The sequence below is a fragment of the Gossypium hirsutum genome, chromosome A12 (genome assembly GCF_007990345.1).
Source record: "Gossypium hirsutum isolate 1008001.06 chromosome A12, Gossypium_hirsutum_v2.1, whole genome shotgun sequence".
Classification (NCBI taxonomy): Eukaryota; Viridiplantae; Streptophyta; class Magnoliopsida; order Malvales; family Malvaceae; genus Gossypium; species Gossypium hirsutum.
Window position 1 is genome coordinate 98,301,863 of NC_053435.1, and position 7,216 is coordinate 98,309,078.

Genomic DNA, 7,216 nt, shown 5'->3' on the forward strand with positions numbered 1-7,216 from the left:
AATGGAGGATTAAAGCATTGACCAATACTTTAGATCACAATTAGGAAAACTTAAAAAAAAAACATTAAACAAAACAAAAGTGAAAAATCTAGAATCTCTTCACAATTTATCAGCAAAACGCCATAGGAGGTCTGGAATAAGCTGGTTTTTCATATTTTGAATCATGTAAGTTAATTCTTGATTATTTCTTCTAATTTTTGTGATTTTGATACTTTTACAATTAGGTCCAACTAATTATTTCATTAGTTTTGATTCCATGGCTGATTTTGAAAGTTACCATTGATTAGTGTTGGATTTTTATGATGAATAAACATGAAATTGAAGCTTTAATTTTGTTATATGATGATTTTATTAAGTAATTTTGATAGAAATTGATTTTAGGGACCTAATTGTGAAAAAGTTGGGAATTAAGGTTTGTGTTGCGGTTTTGAGTATGAAAGGCTATGTAGTAGTCTAAAATAGTTGGAAAAGGGTGTTAATTGAGAAAAATTAGATCAATTGAGGGTTAATTGAGTAGGGATCAAATTGTAAAAACTGTAAAGTTTGGGGTAAAAGTGTAACTTCGAAAATTAAAGGGCATAAATTGTGAAATGAATTAGAATTGAATTAAATGCTGATGAATGAATAAATTTGCATTTAGATCGAGAACCTGAAACAAGTCGAGGAAAAGAAAAAGTAGCCGATTAGTCCCTGAACTTTTACAAATTCTGCAAATCGATCCAGGTAAGTTCATATGGCTGAAATTTAATGATTAAATGTTAATTTCATGAATTATACAATGTATGATGAAATGTATTTATTGTTGAAATGAGAATAAAATAAAAATGTGAAAATCGAATAAATGATCAAATTAAGTGGAACACCGGATTTGAGTACTTCTGATCAAGAAACAAAGTGATAAGTGGCTACACTTATCTGATCAAGAAACAAAGTGATAAGTGGTTACACTTATCTGATCAAGAAACAAAGTGATAAGTGGTTACACTTATCTGATCAAGAGACAAAGTGATAAGTGGCTACACTTATCTGATCAAGTGATAAAGTGATAAGTGGTAGCTTCAGCTACACTTATCTGATCAAGTGGCAAAGTGATAAGTGGTAGCCTAGCTACACTTATCTGATCAAGGACAAGTGATAAGAGGTCATATGTCAAAGCGAAAGTGAAGTACTCAATTTTCCGTAACCGTTCCTTAATTTTGATCAAGGATGGTAAGTGACAAATGTGCCCAAAGGAATTATGGTAAAAGAATAAGTAGTGGTGAGTTTATACCAAGGAACTCACCAAAGATTGTGGTTGACAGGTAAATTTAGTAATGATGTATATTGTATAAGTGTACAAGTGTTTGGTAAGATTTATGTTTTATGCCTATGAACTTACTAAGCTTTTCTATAAGCTTACATGTGTGTGTTTATTGTTTTTGTAGATTAACGTATTTATACATTCGGAGGATCGGATCTACATCAAGAATCACACTATCCAGATATACTCCGGTAGTTTATGTTAAGCAACTTTTTGGATTTATATGGCATGTATAGGGAATTGAAGTGAAAAGTAAATTTGAATGTTATGGTTGCGTTAGATATCGAAATATATACATGTTTTTAGTTTGAAATGGTTGATTGGTTGAACTTCATTAGTATTTAAATGAAGTAGATGAAATACTGGAATTGGTTGTGATTTGAAATTTGCAGGGAAGGTTAGACAATTATAAAGGGGTTATATTGAATTTTTTTTAAAAATTGCAATGGAGCAGTTCTAGGACAGCAGCATTGATGTAACTTTTAAAAATCACCAAAAATAGTGGAAATAGAATTAGAAGTTGAGTGAGATATGAAATTAAAGCTGAAAGAGTCTACTTTCATATAAAAGAAGTGGAGTAAGCAAAAGAATTATATACTTTTAGATATTTGAATTTTAGTGAAACAGGGCAAGAATGTTTTTGAAGTCCCCTGTTCTGACTTTAGAAATTCATTAAAAATTGTACAGAAGGAATTTTGAGTTATAATTTATATGTATAGACTCCTTAATGAGTCTATTTTCATTAGAAATAAGTTTAATCACCATATGAAGCCTTTAATAAGAGATAATTAAATTTTAGTGATGAGTGGTTAGGATAGTCGATTAGTGAAACAGGGGAGACTTAAACTAATAAACTGTACTAATTGGCTAAAGAAAAAATTCTGAAAAATTTATGATGAATAGATATATGAGTCTAGTTTTATGGAAAATTTACGGATCTAAATTTCGAGTTTTGTAGCTTGAATTATAATTATTTTAGTGACTGCTGTACAGGAGGACAGCTTTATTATGAATGATGAAATTAAATTTGAAAGTAAATTTTTATGCCCCGAACTTTTAAGTTAAGTCAAGTAACGCCTCATGCTCGACTCCGACCATGGTCTCGGGTAAGGGGTGTTACATTTTAGTGGTATCAGAGCCCGGTTTAGCCGGTCCTCGGAATATGTGTGAAGTGTAAAGTGTTTAGAAATACATGCCATATAAATCTGTGATAGTGTGATGTGTATGATCCGATCTAATCTTTGTTATTTTTATAGATACTCTCCGATTATAAAGATGTCAAATTTACCTGAACGTACTGATCAAGAAGAAGTTAACAGTAGAGCACAGAATTCTGAACAAAGAGCAAGCAGTGATGTTCCGATTTCCCAAATGCGAGAGCATGAATTAAAGAATATGATTTATGGGATTATGAATCAGTGGTATACTGAAATGAGGCAAGAAAGAAATCAGGCTGAACCACCTCCTCCCCCTACTGCTCCATCGATGGTACCCCCGGTTGCTCCTCCACCTTTTACAACGACTGAATCTAGTAAGCGTTCTCCATTGGAAAGGCTTAGAAAACTTGGAGCCGAAGAATTTCGGGGAAGGACTGATGATGATCCCGTCAAAGCTGAATATTGGTTACAGAGTTTGATAAGAATTTTTAAAGAAATGGCTTGCTCACCAGATGACTATTTGAGATGTGCTGTGTCTCTGTTGAAAGAAGAAGCTTATAGTTGGTGGGAGACGATCGAGGCTGTGGTTCCGGCAGAGAAAATTTCTTGGGAATTTTTCCAAAATGAATTTAAGAAGAAATATGTGGGCAGACAATATTTGGATAAAAAGAAAAGGGAATTCCTCGACCTACGACAGGGAAATAAATCAGTAGTTGAATATGAAAGAGAATTTGTCTACCTCAGCAAATATGCCCGAGACATTGTATCTACTGAAGAAGAAATGTGTATCCGGTTTGAAGAAGGGTTAAATGATGAAATTAGAATGATGATTGGGGGTAATGAAATACGAGAGTTCGTTGTTCTGTCAGACCGTGCTCAAAAGCTTGAAGAAGTATACAATAGAAAAATGCAGCGGGATCGAAAAAGTAAAGAGCCATTAAAAAGAGGTGCTTCTAAGTCATTTTCAGATTTTCCAGTGAAGAAATCTAGAGAAGAAATTAATCGAACTACATCAGTGTCGGGGAGATCGGGCAGAGATAGACCAAGACAATCTGATTTCAGGGTATTCGATAGACCTGTAGCAAGTGTGAGCAGTGTTCAGAATGCTTCACGACCTAAGTGTCAATATTGTGGAAGATATCATTTCGGAGAATGCAGGACTAAGATGGGGGCTTGTTATAAATGTGGGGCTACTGATCATCTTATTCGAGATTGTCCCCGGCTGCAAAAGATGAAGTGGAACAGAAAGAGATACAGAGAACCATTCCTCAAAGAAGTAGACGTTCGGGCCAGAGCAGTGCTACAGGGACTACCCGTTCGGGTACGAGGGAATCAGTTGGTCGATCAGAGAATAGAGCACCAGCACGTACCTACGCCATTCGAGCAAGGGAAGAAGCTACGGCTCCTGATGTAATTGCTGGTACTTTCTATCTTTATGATGTTATTGTTTATGCATTGATAGACCCTGGATCTACTCATTCATATATTTGCACTATGTTAGCATCTGAAAAGAATTTATTTGTTGAGTCCACTGAATTTGATATACAAGTTACAAATCCATTAGGTCATAGTGTGATGGTTAATTTGATATGTCGTAATTGTCCACTGAAAGTGAAAGGCTATGAATTCCCCGCTGATTTGATGTTGTTACCCTTTCGGGAATTTGACATTATTCTGGGGATGGACTGGTTAATGAGACATGATGCGGTGGTGAATTGTCGTGATAAGCAAATCAGTTTGAAATGTCAAACAGGAGATGTAATCTCAGTTGGGTCAGAAAACATGGGCGATACAGTCAGAATTATTTCAGCTCTCTCTGCTCAGAGATTATTACGCAAAGGCAATGAAGCATTCTTGGCTTATATCCTTGATACTCGGGGTTCTGATTTAAAGCTCGAACAAGTGCCAGTGGTGAATGAATTTCCTGATGTGTTCCCTGAAGAGTTACCCGGTCTACCACCTGATAGAGAAGTTGAATTTGTAATTGATGTGATCCCCGGAACAACTCCTATATCAATGACACCGTACAGAATGGCTCCAGCGGAATTAAAAGAGTTGAAGGCGCAGTTGCAGGAGTTATTAGATAAAGGGTTCATCAGACCGAGTATGTCGCCCTGGGGTGCACCTGTCTTGTTTGTGAAAAAGAAGGACGGTTCTTTAAGACTGTGTATAGATTACAGGCAGTTGAATAAGGTAACGGTAAAGAATAAATATCCTTTGCCTCGTATTGATGATCTGTTTGATCAGTTGAAAGGTGCTGCAGTATTTTCCAAGATAGACCTTCGATCTGGGTATTATCAGTTGAAAGTTAAAGAGTGTGATGTGCCGAAAACTGCCTTCCGAACTCGATATGGTCATTATGAATTTTTGGTGATGCCATTTGGTTTAACCAATGCTCCTGCTGCTTTTATGGATTTGATGAATAGAATTTTTCAGTCATATTTGGATAGATTTGTGGTTGTGTTCATTGACGATATATTGATTTATTCAAAGACAGAGTCCGAACATGCACAACATCTAAGGATTGTATTACAGACTTTGCGGGAGAAACAGTTATATGCAAAATTCAGCAAATGTGAATTTTGGCTTCAGGAAGTTGCGTTTTTGGGTCATATTGTATCAGCTGATGGAATAAGAGTGGATCCAAGTAAGATAGCGGCAGTGGTAAATTGGAAAGTTCCAAAGAATGTTACTGAAGTACGAAGCTTTCTAGGATTGGCAGGTTATTATCGCCGATTTGTCAAAGATTTCTCAATGATTACCTTACCGTTGACTCGGTTACTACAAAAGAATGTTGAATTTATATGGTCAGACGAATGTCAGCAGAGTTTCGATCAGTTGAAAAAGATGTTGACAGAGGCTCCAGTGTTGACTCAACCAGAATCGGGCGTACCGTTTGTAGTATATAGTGATGCGTCTCTGAGTGGTTTGGGTTGTGTACTTATGCAGTCAGGAAAAGTGGTGGCATATGCTTCCCGACAACTGAAACCGCACGAGAAGAATTATCCTACACATGATTTGGAATTGGCAGCGATCGTGTTTGCTTTGAAGATATGGAGACACTACTTATATGGTGAGAAATGTTATGTGTATACTGATCATAAAAGCTTGAAGTATTTAATGACTCAGAAAGAGTTAAATTTGAGACAGAGACGATGGTTAGAGTTGCTGAAAGATTATGATCTTGTCATTGACTATCACCCAGGGAAAGCAAATGTCGTAGCAGATGCACTTAGTCGGAAATCATCATTATTTGCATTACGGGCATTGAGTGCTCATTTATCTATTAATGAGGATGGTTCTGTACTAGCGGAATTAAAAGCTAAACCTGTGTTCTTTCAACGGATTCGGGAATTACAAGATGAAGACCCAAAATTGATGCTAAAACGACAGATGGTTCAAAATGAGTTAAGCTTAGAATACTCCATTGATGAAAATGGTATGTTATATTATCGTAATAGAATATGTGTTCCAAATAATTTAGACTTGAAAAATGATATTTTATCAGAGGCTCACAGTAGTATGTGTTCTATTCACCCGGGGAGTACAAAAATGTATTGTGATTTGAAGAAAATGTATTGGTGGCCTGGAATGAAACGAGAAATCTGTGAATATGTAGCAAGATGTTTGATTTGTCAACAGGTGAAAGCTGAGCATCAAGTGCCGACAGGGTTGTTACAGCCCATTATGATTCCAGAGTGGAAATGGGAACATGTCACGATGGATTTTGTATCTGGATTACCAGTAACTCCGAAGAAGAAAGATTCGATATGGGTGATTGTTGATCGGTTAACTAAGTCGGTACATTTTATTCCAGTCAGAACAGATTATCAGCTTGAAAAGTTAGCGGAGTTATATGTGTCTGAGATAGTGAGGTTACATGGGGTACCGATATCTATTATTTCGGATCGAGATCCGAGATTTACCTCGAGATTTTGGAGTAAATTACAGGAGGCTCTGGGCACCAAATTAAATTTCAGCACAGCTTTTCATCCCCAGACAGATGGGCAGTCAGAGCGAGTGATTCAGATTTTAGAAGATATGTTAAGGTGTTGTATACTTGAGTTCGGCGGCAGCTGGGAAAGGTATTTACCTTTAGCCGAATTTGCTTATAATAATAGTTATCAAACTAGTATTAAAATGGCACCGTTTGAAGCTCTGTATGGAAGAAAGTGTAGAACTCCATTATATTGGACTGAATTAAGTGAATCGAAACTGGTGGGAGTGGACTTGATTTGGGAAACTGAAGAAAAAGTTCGTATTATTCGAGATTGTTTAAAAGCTGCCTCCGATCGGCAAAAATCATATGCAGATTTGAAGAGAAGGGATATAGAGTTTAGTGTGGGTGATCGTGTATTTTTAAAAGTGTCACCGTGGAAGAAAGTTTTGCGGTTCGGCAGAAAGGGAAAACTCAGCCCACGATTTATCGGGCCGTATGAAATCATTGAAAGAATCGGTCTGGTAGCTTATAGATTGGCTTTGCCCCGGGAACTTGAAAATATTCATAATGTGTTTCATGTGTCTATGTTGAGACGGTATAGATCAGATCCATCACATGTAATTCCTCATACGGAAATAGAGCTCCAACCTGACATGACTTATTCAGAGGAACCGGTGAAAATTTTAGCTCGGGAGGTTAAAGAGTTGAGGAATAAACGTGTACCACTAGTTAAGGTGTTATGGAATCGACATGGATCTGAGGAGGCAACCTGGGAAACGGAGGAATTGATGAGATTTCAGTATCCGAATTTATTTCCAG